Raw genomic sequence first — 19,122 nt, forward strand, 5'->3', positions numbered from 1 at the left:
AACCGTAGTGACTTTGATCCATTGAGGTTTCATTTAGTGCCACTAACAGGTCAAGTTCTCCACTTTCCAGAACATTTATTTATCCATTTACTAAATGGTTTGCCACAGAACTTAGCATGAGCATTGTGGTCCCAAGAGAATGAATCATAATGACTCTGGGAAAACGTTTTGTCTTACATCACCATGAGTATGAATTTTGGGGTTTTGAGTGAAATTTCCATTTCAAATGGTGAAATGGAGTAAAATGTGGTTGAGATGTTTACGTTCCCCACAGGATGAATTGCAACAACTTTGATGATCCCCTGACTTGTCATGTAGTGCCATCATCAGGTCAAAAATTCAATTTTTTCCAATACCTGTCTCTATTCATAACCAAATACTTGCAGTATTGATGACAGTACCACCAGACTCTGGTGTACTTTATGTTAAGTATTAATTAGCAAATATTAGCATGCTAAGATGGCAAACTCTTCTTAGCTTTTAATCATCTTGTTTATTTTTATTATTATTATCATTGTTTATTGTTATATTGAACTGTCCTGACCTGCAAATTTCCCTGTTTGCAGGACTAATCAAGGAATATCTGATTTCTGATTCCGAAACAATATTGCCACTATACATGGGCATGTAAACATTCTTATTGTGAGTATGTTAGCACTATGACATTAGCATATATCTCAGAGCAATGATGTTCCTTGGTGAAAGGACTCAAAGGGGACACTTGCATGGCTGCAGACTCATATAGTTGTTGCATAAAGTCCTCTCTGGCAAGCCTTGAAACTTTTGCGGGCTACAGGACCAGGTCCTTATCTAAAATGATGGAGAGAGACAGCCGCGACTTAACTTTCAATGGCTAATGGGAAACAAAAACTACATGTAATGTACTACTGCTCAAATCTGATCAAAACTGCTTTCAAAGTTTGGTGCCCTAAAAAAAGGGTTAATACAGGTTTTCCCCCAGGGTTTATATCCTATTTGTACTACACATGCTTATGGTTTCATGACACCTTCTTTTACAGCTCAACACAGCTCACACACCTTGTACCTCAGGCTCACAATGTCCCCAGGTCATCCCACCAGGTTACTTGAACAAATGTGAATTTAATATCTAAGTCTGCTGCCACAGCCAATTGGTTCAAATTGTCGAGAATTTCAACAGTGCATTAGCATCAGTGCTGCAACACAATTGATTGACATGTTTCACGGTTTGGCTGTTACAAAGACGATGAGCGGCTTTTGGTGGGCAGGTACAGTATGTGTCATACAACTGCCGTCTGTGGCATTACAGGGATTTGTATTCAATATGCTTGAACTGGTTCGTCTCCGCTCCACAGGTATTTCACCACAGACACATGTTGAATGTAAACTTCTTCAGCTGCTCTTGCTGTCATTCGTACTGTAGGCCAGAAGGGGTTTCATGCTCATTTAATTTCAAGCCAATTTCCTAGTGTTTGTAATTGCTAATCAATGGAATCCAGCCTTTAACAACATTAACATTTAACCCTTAAAGATTATACATCTTGCAGTTTCCTTTTCGTTTTGCTAAATCATTTAGCAGCTTGCTGTGAACCTGAGGAATGTCACTGATACAATTTGCCATTGGTGAGACGATGTTTTCAGACCCCAAGGTGTCTGTTGTAGTGCACTAGTCACATAGTAATGTTTTCAAAGTTTTGTGGGAACAGTAAAGTCCTTGAAGATCCTATTTTGGTACCTGAATGTGTGTGTGTGCGTGTGTGTGTGTGCGTGTGTGCGTGTGTGTGTTTAGACGCCGAGCTAGTAACATCCTTTCTTGGAGCACATACTGGCTGTCCTTTATTACCTCTGTAAAGGGCCCAAGGCTTTCCCAGCTTACAGCACTTACAATAGCGCTTCAGCCCTAAATTGCCTGGCGTAGTCCCTAAGCAAGCTCATCCGTTTTGCTGCATGTATTATCATATTTCTAAATCCACCTGATACACTTTTGGATCTAATTGACCACTTTCTGTGGAAATGAAGCATCAAGGACAAACAGGGACCCTTCATTCAATTTCAGAGAACACTATTGTTGTGGCCTCAAGCGCACACACATGCATGCTTGTCCACACACACACACACACACACACACACACACGTGCACGTGCACAGCCACACACACAGCCACACACACACACACACACACACACACACACAGACCTGCCAAAGCCTTATAGAGTTTAAAACTAAAACCTTCTAAAATCCTTGGTGAGCAGACTTCCCTCATATGTATGTTAATGAATCACTGTCTCAGCAAAACACGCCCTCTGCAGCAGGGGGAGTTTAAAGTCCAGAGGCACTGAATGAACCTCGCTGTCCCGAGAGACTCCCCTTCCAAGATGAGCATCCCCTTTCTGTTCCATTCTTATGTCTTTTTAAGACAGGTTTTTCATTCCCCAAGTCAGTGTTTGCAACAACGGACTTTGTCCACGCTGCCTGAGGCAATGTGTGGCCGTGTTTATTAAGACTGTGCGTGAATGGATGCAGATAAGCAAGTGTGAGCTTTGTCTTCAATGTGACTGACACCTGACACTGTGAGCGGTGGATTCTGCATAACGCTGGCTCAGCACTTTGTCATCTTATCATTCAGGAAAGAAGAGTTTTGGGGAAACTTGTTATCAGCAGGAATAAAACACCAGCTTTGTCATTTCAACACATTCAAATGGATGCAGACAGTAAAGAATAATGTGACAAGTCCTAATGGTATCCTCAGGCAACCAACTGCAGGCCCTCCTATCGTTCTGGCCTCTTTTTGTTTACTTCTCACACCTGGAATTGGCTCATACACAAGTTTTCATGAAGTGACAAAAACTTCCTCCCCTCTCAGGGACTGCACATGCAAATTGGGTTAAAGCTTTGGAGCACACTGAAAATAAGCGATAACTAAACTTTTACCCAACAATTTTTTGTTCTCAGATTGAGATATAGCGTCAAACAAAGCTTTTTTCACACTGATATGATTACAGCTTGGACACATTATAACAAACTGACTTACTCGCACCATACTTACAGCTCATATTCCATAAATGAAACTCAAAAAATACATCATATGTCTCAGGGTGAAGAGTATGTCACACATTAAAACTACACTTATCAATATTTGACATATAAATTGATCCACTGACTGTGTACTTATAAAGGGGTAACTGGTAATGCAATAACCTTTGCTCTCTGGAACTTAAAGTGTATTTTTTTTTCCTTGTCATCAAATGCCTCCAGATGCTAAAAGCTAATTTGTTAGCTTAGAAATGCAGTGTTAAACTTTTCCTAAAACACAATGCATGTGTAGTGTTCACTGCCACTTTAATCTACATTACAAAGCACAGTGACCACAGCAGGTGTGTGTACATTGAACGTTTACAAAGTTTGCAAGTGTCATTGTTAGTTTCAGAAGGACGCAGTTGTCATTTTCACGCTCAGCACCCACACTGTGTAAACACCAAATGTACTTGTGCCCATCTGTGCATCCCTGTTGGTCTAAAAATGAGGTGTGGTCAGAGGCACTGATGGTGGATTGCTATCTTGAGGCGGCAGAAAGCGACAGTGCCATACACCGACAAAAAGCTGGTGCAAAGTCAGAGGCGCAGTCCGTGTCATGGAGTTATTATAACTAAGGTTCAGGAACTTGACCATGCTACGCCGCCTCGCTGATCTGCCACCCAGGCTCAGCCAATCCAACCACCCGCATCTCATCAAAACACGTGTGCCTCATTAGCTCAACCACCTGCTCACCCTGATTCAATCACCCGTGAAATCTATACAGGCAAGCCTAACCAGTTCTCTCCCGTCCGTCTCTAGTTCTTATAACCCTCCCTCCCAGACCCTCTCCTTCTCCACTATCCTTTCACAGAACCGTCAGCCTTTGACATTAACATCCAACGGCAAGAAGATCCTCCAGGTGAGGAACCCTGGCCTTTCCAGCACAGGAACCACGGGGGGGATGATGAAGCCACGCCGACCAAGACGTACCCCCATCCTGAGTCTCAAACCTTGCTGCAGGTAATGTCATAAGTGTTTTTCCCTAATTTAGGACGTATCTTCCCCTCTCATCCCACCAGTTGTTGATCATGATCTTTGATCAATAATAATGATGTTTTTAAGAGCCGTCCCATCTGATCCTCGGACCACACACACAGAGTGATGCAGGAGCTCTCCTCCTCCTCCTCCCCCTCAGTTTAATATCAGTGTATTTTTCATATGCAGTCAAACAGAGTAACTGATGGGACAGATGATTGTGGAATGGTGGGGCAGAGGGTCCGGCAGACTCAGGGATGAGGAGCACTACTATTAGATATGTTTCAGTTCCAGGCACCTGTCTCTTAAAGGGAATAGGAGACAACACTCTAATTATTTTGATTAATGTTCCGCCCGAAACACACCCATGACTAATTCAGAGTCTAAATTCCCCCTCTTTGCGTTGTGTGCCGCACTTTGAACCCACATTTTCCACCATTTAATTAGCAAAATGGACTTGGACACCTCCCTAAACGCACTAGTGCACTGCACTTTCATTCAGGCTTTAAGTGTTTTTTTTTTGTTTTTTTTTTTATTTTGCTGTCCTCAGGACTGCTACTTTTTCATGTAACAGATGAGATGAGGATATGGGATGATCAGATTTGTCTCTAGAATTGGATCAGTAAGACCACTGTTGTTTGCAACTGATCAGACCGGATTTCTGTATCCAGACGTCACCAAGTAAGTCAGTAATTACATACGCTGGTGAAGCAGCTCTCCAACAGGATCTTCCCTTCCCAGCAATCTCTCAGTCAAGTGGCGGAGCAGACAATGTATTTCAGCGTGACTTTCCACAGACAGTTGTTCCCTGTGTTGTCTTCCATAACGCTCTGCTCAGCTACACTTCCACGACTCTGGATATGACGTTGCTGTTGTGTGTTACGCTGTAGATGACAGAAAAGACAAATCAAATCAGACATGAGTGAAGGGAGTGGCACTTCAAAGCACCTGCTCCAAATGTGGTACGAAAAAAAAAAATATCACATTTCCTGTGGTTTTATGAGCTGGCTCTAATCTGGAAAACGACAACATGTGTTTAAAAATCAAGCAGCTTATTAAGACCCATGATGAGGGCTGTTGCTGGGTGGCAACTTCAAGCAGTATAAAGAGCAAAAGAATCACACTTTTTGATGTTTTCTACCTAACCAAGTCTTTGCAGTGCTGAAACCTAACCGAACTAGAGGATGTGTGTTGTTTTTTGCCGCCCAGACTCCCTAAAACTATCCTGGACACAATCTGGCTATGCCCAAAGAAAATGGAAGCTGGCAGCAGTCTGAACATACCCTGTGTGTGAGGTTTAATGAGAACAGGAACAAAGGCCAAAAAGAGACACAGCAGGTCAAACAATCATAAGTCATTAATAAACCCCTGTAGTTTTATGTGTGGAAACCAAGTCACCATGTCCCTGGGATCTGTAATTTTCCTTTTGCTAGTTGAATATATGATTACAGAGCAATCCCTTTAAAGTATGGTATAAAGTTTGGGGGTTTGAAATGCACGAGCTTCATGCAAATGATTTGTTTTTAATTCACGACAAACACAGCAGGAAAATGAGGGGAAACGAGGGGCCGAGAAAAAAAGAACCGTGCAAGGAAGGCAGGAAATTAATTCAGCTTGATTTAATGATTGTTTATGAGCGACCAGAACCGTTAAGTATGTTATTTTTCTCCACCATCCCTTTTTAAATAGCTCTTGTCTTCACACATTGCTTCATATCCTGCTGCACAGCTGTGGTGTGTCACGTTGTTTCAAAAGCTTCCGTTAAAGCAAGTGTGTGGCTTGGATATCCAGTGCTACAGATGGGTCTCTTTAGATATGTACTCCCTCTGTCACAAGGCGAAAACAAAAGACTTGATTTCAGTATCACTTTGTCATGACGCTTGCTGTCCTTCTTCTGTTTGGTTGATGGCTCAACACACTCATCATCCAACAGAGCGGATCAGTATCAAGACTTTTTGTTAAAGGTGATGAAGGCCTATCTGACATCGGAGTATTCCCAGGTCTTCCTTCATTGTTTACCACAGTGCAATCAATGCAGGGATGTGTGTGTTGGCCTTTCTGTTCTGGAAACAACTGATGTGGTTTCTACATCAGGGAGTGAGATCATTTCACAACCACATTGTGTGATTTTTAGGACAAATGTAATGAGGGTAAAGAAAGCCTGGTTTTTGGCAGCAGCTCACATTTGCTGTTTTTTTTTAATGCATGAAATTGTGTACTACAGGCCTCAAGTGTGAGTTACCTGGGAACAGGTGGTGTCCTGTTATATGCCAATACTAATCTACTCCTTTCATTGTGTAAACCATCCCTGCACCATGTTAAACAACCCTTTCTCACACAACAAATTTCACATAGTACAAGTACAGTTCATAACATGTGGAGTTTACATGTTAAACCACCGCGCTAAATTAATAAATAATGCACTTACTTACTGTATGTATGTGTAACATCTGTAGGAGCGATATGCAAAAAAGATCATTTGTAATAAATTGATAAATTGCCTCTGGTGTTGTCACTTAGTGGCTTACTTGCATTGTGGGTAATGTAGCTGCTAGGTTTTGAAAAGCATTTCACTGGCACCTGTATTACCCACAGTGCAACTCAGCCACTGGTTAACATAATCTGAATTCTTTCCCTCAGGGGTTGGTGGAGAACAAAGCAGAGCAAAAAACAACATTGAGTTTTGGACTTTGGATTCACCAGGTGAACAGAATCACACTCACCAAATAGATGCTAACGCTGCTCCTGGTCTGTGTGTCTATACATCTATTATTCATACCAGCTTTACAGTAAGGGCATAAGGCTGCATGGTTTTCAGGTTGCTGTAAAGTTGTTCTGCTCTCAGGTGTCTAAACCTATCAATAGTTGCAGTTATCTATTCAGAAAATGAGGGAAACCCTAACCCTTTAAAACTTAAAATTGCCTTTGTCAAATTATTTGGGAGCAGACTGAAAGCTAGCTCAGATTATATTTAGAGGCAAAATTTCTGTATGACCACAACTTTCTCTTCTACTTGGCAAATGGTTACTGTCTACTTATTGGCACAAGGATAGAGAAGATAAGAGACATAGAGAGTATCTAACGAGGGAAAGTGAGGATGATGCACAGCTGCATCGTGTCAACCTTTTTCAATATTCTTATCTTACATGTTCTTGTTATGGTTTGAGACTTTGATTCGTTATTTCCTGTTTTAGTTTGAAGCTCTGTCCTCATGCTTCATGTTTTGCTTTTCATGTCCTCCCTTTGTCTGTTTTTCCCACACTTTTTGCTCCTAACCTGTGTTATATTATTAATCACCCCTGTGTAATTTAGCCCTTGTCTCCCCCTCTCTTTGTCAGTTTATCTGTTCTGGTTTCCTTTATGTTCTTGTGTCTCCCCTTCCACTGAGTGTTTCCGGCTTTTGATTCCTGATTCCTGCTTTTGCTTTGTTCTTTCTGTGACGGGGTCAATTTTTAGGGTTCCATATTTTGTGGTTTTGTTCATTTTGATTGTAATTTAATGTTTGTTATATTGCATGTTGTGTTATTTTGTGTTTTTACAGTGTTTGATTTGGATGTAGTTTTACGAACTGACCCCGAACTATGCACGTACTCGCCCAGCTGACTCATTAATGCAACTAGCCACAGGTGGTGGCCAGGGCAGGTGTGACCCTTTTTATTTCAGTGCGGAGTAAAGCAGTGCGTTAGAGACGAGAGGACAAGACGGCGGGTGCCATGATACTGAGGACGCCAACGTCAGGATGGCGGGTGCCGGGAATGGTGAGCGTGAGGGATGGCGGGTGCCGTAACACCGAGGACGCCAGAACAAAAGACTTTGGCTGGGTTTATATTTTGTTTTACAATCCTGTGTACACTATTGATTGGGCTTGTGGTTTTCAACTCTGCTCAACCCTGATTTTAATCAAAAACCTGTGTGTTTGTTTTTAAGAGTCGCAGGCTCTAAAGCCTAGGTGGCATTGTCGGCTTTTTACTAAAACATCTTTTTTAAATAATTTGAACCACTTTTAGACTGCTTTTAACCAACCGCGCCACATTTGTGTTGCTTTTGTTCTTTGCTTATCTCCAGCTTAGTTTAGTTTCCTTTTGCTGCTACATTTTTGGATTCTTGATTTGAAGCTTTTTGTTATCAAAGTTGGCTTTTCTTTAGTTTACTCGCCTGCCTGTTTGCCTGCCTTCTGGGTCCCCTTTGTGTTAACCTGACAGATCTGACAAGTAATGTTTTTAATTGGTGCAGTCATCATCCAGAAAAGTGAATAATGCCATGTGACTACATGTGTGAAAATCACAGAGGTTCACTCCAGTTAGCTTGAAATCAAATGGGGAAGCGACTCCCGTGGTGACAAAGTGTCTGTAACGTCACCAGCTGCCATTTGAGGGTGAAACATGCGTGGTTCAATTAAGTGACTAAGAATAGAATCACTATAGTGTAAGAAATCACAATGACAATCTTAATTACAGTTTCCGCAAAGCACTATATTCCCGTTTTTTTTGTCCGACACAAAGCACGTTGTGGAGGGAGTTGGTATAAAAGAACACAACATGCAGCAGATGGCCTTCAAAAAAAACTTTGAAATTATTTATAAATTAAGCCTTGCAAACAAAACCAGAGGGAAGCACTGATTATGAAAACTTTAGCGATATAATTCTCCATATGCAGCACCTGATGAATGCATTAAACTAGGCGACAAAAGGACTATTTGTCTGTCTCATACCTGACCCTCAGTGACTGTGTGTTCCTATTAAGTAAACTAAAAACCAATTACAGCTGCAATTATTGTTGTTTCTCATAAAAGCAGCAGTGAACACACACACACACACACACAAAGAGAGCAAGAGAGAGAAGGAGAGAGAGAGAGAGAGAGAGAGAGAGAGACACACACACACACACACACACACACACACACACACACACACACACACACGCATACACAGAGGAATCTTACATAAATTCCCCTTCCAGTGTAATAATAAGACACTGACACTTAGAACACTTGTCAACGTCCCCATCCAGCGTTATTTTTGCCGTTTCTTAATGATGCCTCTTATGTTGCAGAAGAAGCACAATATATGTTCTGCAAGCAATTTGTCTTGGTTTGTTAATCCAGATTAATTATGTTAGGAAGAGACAGCGTTTGATTACTTTGTTTTTCAAACGGGACTAAAGTATATTTCCTACGGCCTCGACGCAGAAATGAGAATCTGGGTTGCTACAGCGTGTAGGCTCCTGTGTTGCTGTGGGCCGTGTGAGTGAATCTGTCATCGAGCCCGTGAATACCTGACGAAATGACAGCGTAGCTTGCACGTCTTTTTGAATGTGTGATAATGTCGGCTATCATCCAACTGCTCTCAGTTTAATTCCTATTGAAGCTCTCCCCGTACGCTCTAGCAAAGACTCAACCGGGCATTTGGCAAAGTTTCAAACCACTCAACATTTCTTGCTGAACAGTATTCGATCAAGCGGGGTGTTGCTAGGTTACGGCGCTGAGATGCTTGGAGTTAAGTGGACATCCAGTGGTCACTTCTTTGTCACATTAAATTCTATAACTATGGAAATATGGTAATAGGCCTCGAACATATGTGGGAAAATAGCTCTAGTGTCTGCATGGTTTCATCATCACAACACATCATTACTGACTTGGCCACTGCTGTCAGTGAATGTGGATACATAGGAGGGTGGCAGCAGCAATGCAGAGGACAGGTTTTTGAGGAAAGGTCTGTATCTGGACTTCACCGCACTTACTAATAATAATAATAATAATAATAATAATAATAATAATAATAATAATAATAATAATAATAATAATAATAATAATAATAATCCATCTATCAATCGTCTGTAACTACTTTATCTCTTTTTTATGGGGTCATAGGGGTTTTTGCTAGAGCCAATCCCAGCTGTCACCCTGGACATGTCACCAGCTCATCACAGGGCCCTCACTGATGGCAGAAGCCGCCATGCAAGGTGCCAACCGCAGATCAGGAGCAATTTGAGATTCAGTATCTTGCTCAGTATCTCACACTTCAACATGCAGCTCAGCTAAGCCCGGAGCTGGGATTTAAACCAGCGACCTTCCGATCACTAGCCAACTTCCTCTACTGACTGAGCTCCAGTTTTGCGCTGTGCTACTAGTTTGATTGCTATGTTACATCTGATCACATTTTATCATCGACTTTTTATTTAATCTAATTGCAAGAGTATTTGCCGTCACATTTGGTCTGAATGCAGCATTACCTGTGGCAGTACTATAGAATGTCTCTGTAAGAAGGGATAGAAAGACAGACTGACGAGGACTGGGACCACAGGTAATAAGGAGGACAAGCAAACACTATAGAATCTTTCACAAATACGGCAATGACAGTAGTAGAGTTTCCACCTCACGGACGGCTGTGGTTCAGGAGGTAGAGCTATCATCCACCAATCGGAGTGCCTGCAGTCAATTGCTGGCCCCAGTATACATGTCGTAGTGTCCTTGCTGCCGGTGGCTGTTCCACTGGAGCGTAGATGTGCGATGTGAACAGTTACTGCTTGTGGTGAGCAAGTTGCGCCTTTATAGCCGTGAAGAATGTTTATTGTGAAGTGCATTTACCATTTATACTCTATAAAGCCAACTGTCAAAGTATGTTTCTCTCCAAACCTTTTTTCTTTTTATTTATCAATTGATCTCTCCCTCTGCGCTCATTTTGTATGTTTCCTGCTGAGTTTACTTGGCCCTGCCACAGTAACCCTTAGTGTGAGGCCACGGTCAGATTGTTGGGCTGCAAACCAATAGTTCCCCTGCTGTTCAGCACTAAGCAACGGCCACAGACTGTGCAAATGACTGTGTTTTTATAGAATATACATAGTGTAAGCCTGTTGTTGTACTGATGTAAAGCACTTTGTGACATGTGTTTTTAAAAAAGCCTTATTTAGACAAAATTTTACTAATATTAAAAACATTCAATAACATTGTAATTTATGTAATATTATGTCATATGAGACCGACAGCAGGGTCCAAAAGTCAAGTCAACAAGTGAGCTCAGTTTTGCATTAGTTACGATATCACAATATTTTCTTCATTGCGATTGATGATGTCAGTTGAAACATACAGTATGGGTGTTAAGTTGAGTCTTGCATAATTTTAAGCAATGCTGTTGAGTCTGAGTATGCACACAGTGTTTTTGGATGCACAATGCCTTTCCTACTGTCTGACGTTCTGGCCAGCTAGATATGCTCTTGCAGACTGACATGGCTCCTGTCCGTTTCCTTCCAAAATAGAGTTTTCTATGCAGAGCAGAGCAAAGAGCAAAGAGCAGCCTCTAGGATGCTGTTGAAATGTGCTGTGGTGCAGCCAGTGGAAATACAAGAATTGTTAACAGATCAGCTCTGGTGACCATATCGCAGCAGCAATGAGCCCGGTGGAATCTGGGGATACAAACCTTTAGTCTAGCCATGAATTAATGCTGAGAAAGCCCCTCTGTGCTTAGAATAACCATTTTATTTTATTTATACCTGAAAATGTCTAATTATTTCAAGGTTTCTGTTTTCTGTGACATGGTATCATCTCGACTCCACTGTTCTTTCAGATTACTGGACCTTTATTATGCTGCAATTGATGGTTGATGGCAGCTAGACTTTTAAAAACGGACATCTTCTTCTTTCCTTAATGATCAGCACTTCTGTCAGAGGGTCTGTTGGACCACTAATAACATCAACACACTTTTAGTTGGCAGAACATGTACGCTCCTTCAGCTGCTTCGGGGAATTCGAGCTGTAGCTCAGGGTTCAGTGGTGATCACAATAGCTGTCAAGATAAATGATATTTATTATAGCAGAGGGTTTATTATCAAACTATTCTGCATTGTAATTCTTTAAGAGGATGATGTATGTATAGAGTACATCATTAAAACTTGTACCACAAGTGCACCACACTTCTGGATACGTTTAATCACAGTTAAGTTAATGTGCATGGTATAATAGACTGCTGGTAACCATAGAAACCATTCCTCAGGTTCATGGCAAGTTAGCGCTCAACTCTCATCAATGCACGGATCAAAGCTGTCGCGCAACTTTACAGTACTTCAGTCTCACAGCTCTTATCAGTCTTGTTTTCCAGCTGCAGCAGGCAGCTATTGTCATCATAAAAGCTCTGACAACCCCACTGTACACTACCGGCCCAACACCAACAACGCCTGACAATTCAGCAGCTCACTGGAGAAAAGAGTGAAGCATGAAGCTGCGACAGAAACAGATATATTTCCCTCAGGTGTTGATGTAGACATGAGGACTCCAGATAAATGCCAGCGCTACTCAATGTCTGGTGGATGTTTTAGTCAAGCTACAAAGAATAGAGGCCGGATCTTAAGCCAATTTAACATAGTGACCAACACTTGTAATTCAGTTCACTTTCATTTAAGCTTACAAAATGTAAGCTTAAAGGGATAGTTTGGGTTTTTTGAAGTGGGTTCATATAAAATACATATCTATAGTTGGTCTGTTCCCTACCGTAACTGCTGATCCGCTCAACCGTAGAACCTCCGTGTCCTTATGTATTAGCGCAACTGGGCCTCGCTCTGTATTTCGCCACTCGCAGATCAGCTGTTTGGGTCAGAGTTTCAGCGTAGGGATACGGAGGTTCTACAGTTCAGAAAGAAAGGACGGTCTGACGGCGATGTAAAGCGGTGTGAATTTTCTCTATACAACGTACACTTGAACTGATATAGATTTTTTTAGGTGGGCCTTGTGGCTTAAAATTGTGGTTGTGGTTAAAATTCGCTTTGCATCTGGACCCCGTTCTCTGCAGTACAAAGCTGAGCGTCTGGGCTGGAGCGGCTCTCTGCTTCTCCAAACTGAGGCTGTGCTGATCGGTGATTACAGTAGGGAACAGATTGACTATAGATGCGTACTTTATATGATCCCACTTCAAAAAACCCAAATTATCCCTTTAATGCCTTAATGCACTATTAAATGACTTTAAAAGTTAGGAAAAGTCAGCTGCTCAGCTGGCGGAAGTCACTGTCTGCATACTCTACGGGCCACACAATCTTGGAAGCTACAGAGAAGATTGTATTTCTATATCTGTGCAGTCAAGCTGTTTTGGCTTCATGTGCCACTGAGCAACATTCAAAGGAAAGGGGCTCCACCTCCCACACAATACTCAGATGTCCCTTAACAGATCCATTAAATTGATGATTGATTGCAGACAGTAACGATAACAACTCAATAAGGTGATAATACCATATGTCAGAGTATTTACTACTTATATCTGCTGCCACCAAGTGGCCAAAAAGAAATGAATGCAGCTTTTTTTCCAAGCTAAAAACTGTTAAAAATGTTCATTTGAACTCCTTTCTTTCTGCTTTACATGTAGGCATCCTACTTGTCATCATTTCATGATCCGAGCACAGCTAATCTTTTTATGTTGTAAGAGAAGCAGAGTGGGGGTTTCTGGCTCAACATCCAAGATACATGGAGACAGAAAAAAGGCTGAAGAGGTAAACTACAGCAATACTTGTATATAGAAGAACTGTATCATTAGAACAATGCTTTCCTGCTTGTAGCCTTCATCAACATATACAATATAATGTTGTTGTAGTGTGAATAAAAACTGATAAAATACTGGTGAAATGTAAAAAAAAAAAATCAGTGTACTGATTTGCAGCTGAACTTAGAGGATTCTTTGCCCACTTTCAGAAAGTAATCAGAAGTAAAACTGGAAAAATGCCATTGTAAAAGTATTTTATTTTCAGACCTCGCTCGCCAAATTGCAAATTTCATGCTTAGTTACAGCCTCCGTTAACAAGTTTTCTTTCTTTGTCTCTCTCTCCACACTCTTCCAGGCCTCATGTAGTGCATCTGTCCCGCTTCATCCACATTAATGAGCTCCTCCTGCTGTAAGCTCTGATTTACACACCACGTTGCTTAGGGCTGAGGCAGCACAATTCTTGCCCATCGCCACCGTTTCTGCTCAATAAAACAAGGATAACACTACAAATATTCATCCCAACAGTGTTTTATCCATTATGGAAAAAAGAGGGAGGGAGAGAAAGGCAGAGGATGGGAGAGGGACAGGGAAAGAAAGATGAATGGGAGAGTTCATTATGCATTATGAATGACTACCTCGGCGCTTCCCTCTATTCAAACTGATTTTTATAGCATCACAGAGTGCTGATGCGGTAAAAGTGTACTGTGTGTCTTGAACGAGCAGGGCCTTTGTGAGGTGGCGGTGGCTTGTGTGTGTGCTCAGTAAGCCCACTGAGCGGGCGCCTCCAGTAGGTGCTGCGGGAGCAAACGGAAACTTAAGAGTCGAACAAAGCAGGCGTTGGAGAGCGACTTGTTTTTCGCCCGGTGAACGCAGGTTGTAATGAGATGTGCAATGAATCATGTTGATATTACAAACTGGTTACTCACACATGGACACACCGTGTTAACACGCACACTCGTCCGCTGAGGGTGGCGGTCGGTACGGTAACAGCAGGGAGGAGGAATGATGATCTTTCAAAATAATGAACCATGTATGACAGTCGCCAGTGGCCTCACTGGAAACTGTGTGTGTGTGTGTGTGTGTGTGTGTGTGCATGGGTGTCTTTACGTGTTGAGATTTCTTTAACGATAAAAAGACTTACAAGTTTTTGAATTTGTAAAATGATATAATGTAAGGTGGGATTTCATGCCTCAAGTAACCAGCAGGTCTTTCTTAACCCTCACAGATTCATATTTATAAATAATTACATTTTTTCTGTAAAATCTGACGACATGTTTGTGATTATCCAAATAAGGAGCTGGAAGAGAAAGCCACAAGTGGCACCGAGCCAGGAATATGTCAGATAAATTTAAGTTAAATTATTCCATATTGATCCACGCAGGGAAATTCTTTTTGCACTTTGCATTCAGCCCATCCTAAGTATTAGTGGGAGTGGACAGCTGCTGTGCAGTTCTGGGCCAACTCCAGTCATAAACTGAGGAGAATTAACTTGGTAGCATGTTTTTGATGGTAGGGGAAACCAGAACACCCTGAGACCACCACTCACCACCTCACAATTTTTTCAGGAACATAAAGCAGCCACCTTTGTTTCATGATATAAAGGAAGTGTTTCCTTTGGTTCCACACAGTGGACATAAGGTGAAGAGAATTCAGTCATGCTGGTGGCAGTGTGAGGCTGTAGTCAGGCACACTGGTGCTTTGACCTGAATGCTAACATCATCATGCTAACCGGTTTACAGTCACAATACTAATATGCCAATGTTAAGCAGATAAAATGTTTACAGTGTTTGCTGTCTTATTATTGTTGTTTGTTATTAACAAATAGTCCAACCTTGAGTCATAGTCAAATTCCCAACCCCCTGCCTGTGTCCTCACAGAAGATCAAAGTTATCACAGTGCATCCTCTGGGGAACATGAATGCATAGAAGACTTTCCAACGTAAGGGTGGCATATGTCACCAAAAAAAAAAAAGAGGTGTTGGTGCAAATATGTGTGATAGATAGTACACTCTGAACTACAGATGTCACCTCAGGGGTAAGTCTAAGAATCACCAAAATGTCATGGCAATCCTACCAGTAGTTGGATATACATAGGGCCAGGTGACCAACAGTACTGTTTCTTGAGCCACACCTCAAGCCTGGCTAAAACCAGAACATTACTTTGAATTTGATAAATTAAATATTTAAATGACTTTATTCAGTAAAGAAACAGAACAATAACAAAACTATTCTCCGGCTTATGTTATGTGCTATCACACTTACAATCTATGGATTGTAGAAACAATAGAAACAATTCTATGGAAATTTGAATCTTCTTGTGTTTGTGCGCATTTGGTTGTTCTGAGGCAACAAACGGCAAACGGGTGTGGGCGGTGTTACAGTGGGGTCTCTGTAGTCGGAGGAGGCTTTAGATCTTAATACTTCCAGCACTACTGAGCACGACGGACCCCCAGCAGTGTGATGACTGCTAGTATGACGTGTCTTCTTATTGTCAGTGAATTCTTGTTGACAAGATTCTATTTGGATTTATCACGTTTTACAGACCTCTCACTCAGGTGTTGTTGTTATTATTTAGAGGGGACATGTCAAAGTGAGTGCTACACTGAGCTTAAGTGTTTTTTTTTTTCTTTAGCATTAAAAACCAGAAACTCTAGCCGTCAGCGGCCAGTTTGTTACCTGCAGTGTACTAATCAGTTTCACGCGGGGCTCCATCCCGACACTGATTACAAATCTTTCAAAAGACTGATGGAAGCACACTTTTTGCATCAAATATGAGGGGAGTGTGTTATGGCGGGAGTAGTTATTTGCATTTCATTGAGGAAGAGCAATCTGATTTCCCGGGTGATGCTGGTGATGCATGTTAATGGAAGGTGTAAATCAGACATGGATGATGCCAAGGTGGATTAAATCTGGGTACAGGACTCATGTTATTGCAACACTCAGTCCTTCATAAACCCTCAGGTTTTTTTTGTTGTTTTCTTGTCAGCATGTTATTTCAGTCCACGAGTGCTATAAGAACTGACATATTGTACACCTGCATACAGACTCACACTCGCAGAGAGACACATGTGACAAGAGACAAATTGGAAACTTCAGTCACGCATCTTCCTTTTTGCCAGCGGGTTGTCATTCTCACCCTCTCTGGCTACTGCTGATATGTTTACAAGGAGCGAACTGCCTACGTGCAGCTCCTGAAACTCCAGAGCTGCAACAAGAAAGGGTTACAGGCATATGGACGAAGCATTTACGGGGACTGGATTTATATTTCCTCACTGTTATCTTTTGACTTTCATCAACAGCGCAGTATAACATCAGAGAGTGTCGTCATCAGATAAATGACGGCATCAGTCGTTGTTGGTTGTTTACAGCAATTTATGGTTCTTGTCTGTCAGAAGCAAAGGCAGTGGAAGCTGGATGTTGTCAGTGCCGCAGAATATCTTAACAGGAAAGCTCACGGTGAATGTTGTCATTCTGATTCTCATGTTGTCAATCTGTCTGAACAGACAGATTTACTTATTGCTTAGCCAGTTGGCCGTGCAGCTTGCAAGCTCAATAAAAACAGCTGAAGGTCCCATTCACTAGCTGAGCCTACGAACGTGAATGTAGACAAATGCGTAACTGGGAAATGTTGCAGTAATATACTTTTTTTCATAGGAATTACATTTGCTTGTTACAAACTTTGGCCACGTAAATTACACTTGTAAGGAAAAACAGCAGGTCCCCTTTAAAATCAAAATACTGTTGTCTTTGAAAGTTGGATGTTGGAAAAGTAATCTGTTGAGGACAATCCAGTGTGCACCGGAACAATAAAGAGGGATGGTGTTCCAGGTTTTGATTAGCTGTAATAAAGGTAGGGACTGACAATGTGAAACGCTGCTGTTAAATGAATCACACAACAATCGGAATTTCCCACCTGTCATACTCTAACTCTATTCTATAAAACTCAGACAGCTTTAGTTTTCCCCCAAAAAAACTATACGAGAACATTTCTTTGTGTTTCCTCAGTCTGCTGAGAACAGGTGGTGGGTTGATGATTTGATCAATTTTCAATGTGTTTATTCAGTTAGCATATTGCAATACGGAGGCACATGAATGTAATTAGCCAAAAACTGTTGGCAAAGATGAAAACACCCAACGCAGGTGCCCGTGCAGTCAGAGAGAAGGCAGGTGTTCGCTGGGCTCAGTCTCACTTATTTTCTGCTTGATGGACAAATGTATATGTGGAGCCTATCATCAGTGTTGATGGAGTCATCACTGGTACAAAGCACTGGCTTTTGCAGTAGCCATAATGGGTTTTTCCTTCTGAGTGTTTGGTTTCAATTATCTTGTTTTTCGCCTTTTTTGAAGCCAGAAGCGATTGTCCACCGTACGAAATGCCAAATGTATTAAAGTGCATTCAGGAAAAAATCACTTGCAGTGCTCCCTGCTTTCTGTTTCACACATGAGATATTGGTTTACGACAATTTTTATTCCACCCCACTTGGTTGTGGATTATTAGACTGCAGACTCTCCCTGTAAGAATCATTTCATTCCCATCGCAGAGGCCTGAACTCATTCTACAACAGTGATCGTACTCTGAGAGGCATAATGAAAATACCAGCTGCCTCTGGCCTCACATGACATCTGTTTGAATCCAGCCTGCATACTAACAGCTGATTATGGTGTTGTGTTACTATGATCGTAGTAATACAAGTTAGGCGGCAGAATTACCAAAGAATTAGCACTTGATTGAAAAGATTAAGACAAAAAGATTTTATGACTGGAACCCTGATACTGATGTAATGTGTAGCCTCTGTCATGCCTGCTAAACCCAAATAGTCATGGTAAATGGACTTGCATTTCTACTTGTCACATTCAACCATTCACACACATTCATACACTGATGCCATGCAAGGTGCCAGCTGCTCATCAGGAGCAATTTGGGGTTCCGTGTCTTGCTCAAGGACACTTCGACATGCAGCAGGGGGAGCCAGGGATACGAACCAGAGACCTTCCGATTACTGGACGACTCACTCTACCTCCTGAGCTACAGCCGTCATTAACTATAGCAGTGATTGGTTGCATCAGTCAAGCAAAAGAATTACCTCTTACCCGAGGCAACATTCCAGAAAAGAGAGTGTTTTCTAGACATAAGAAATCTCTTTTTTAAAGTAAATAATTAATATTAATAATAAAGATTTTGATACATTATAATTAAGCTCAATAAAAAAAACAATTCCAATTTTTTATCATAGCCCCATTTTGTCAAGAGCCGCCTTGCCATTCAGAGCAGAGTTAGAGGGGCCCACCCTTCAAGGTGCTCATACGTCATCAATTGGTGTTGATGGCGTTTCTCTAAACAGAAGCAACTGGATGTTTCCAATATTCTGTCTTCAGATGTGATTTATGTTTTCCTCTGGCCATGGTTATTTGTTATGGACACTTAATATTTTTTCACAGCTTCATGCTGTCATTCGAGTCCTGGCCACTAGCAGTGCAGTACTGGCAAACATTAGTAACTTGTGGTCCTACAAATCCAGTCTGCACTGACATTACAGGAGTGGTGCCCTAACTTGTAGAGCTTGACTAGATTTTGGGTGTCATATCCCATCAAAGGAGGGATGCAACATTGAAATGTGTTAAAATGTATGTCAG

At 41.6% G+C, this 19,122-nt stretch overlaps 1 long non-coding RNA gene across 1 annotated transcript; it reads left to right on the forward strand.

The window, feature by feature from the left end:
* Positions 1-7,712: 7,712 nt before the first annotated feature.
* LOC119025073 lies at positions 7,713-14,039 on the forward strand. Its single transcript, XR_005076688.1, has 3 exons — positions 7,713-7,787; positions 13,376-13,499; positions 13,845-14,039. It is a non-coding gene; the product is annotated as an uncharacterized LOC119025073 (long non-coding RNA).
* The last annotated feature ends 5,083 nt before the right edge of the window (positions 14,040-19,122 follow it).

The sequence above is a fragment of the Acanthopagrus latus genome, chromosome 8 (assembly GCF_904848185.1).
Source record: "Acanthopagrus latus isolate v.2019 chromosome 8, fAcaLat1.1, whole genome shotgun sequence".
NCBI lineage: Eukaryota > Metazoa > Chordata > Actinopteri > Spariformes > Sparidae > Acanthopagrus > Acanthopagrus latus.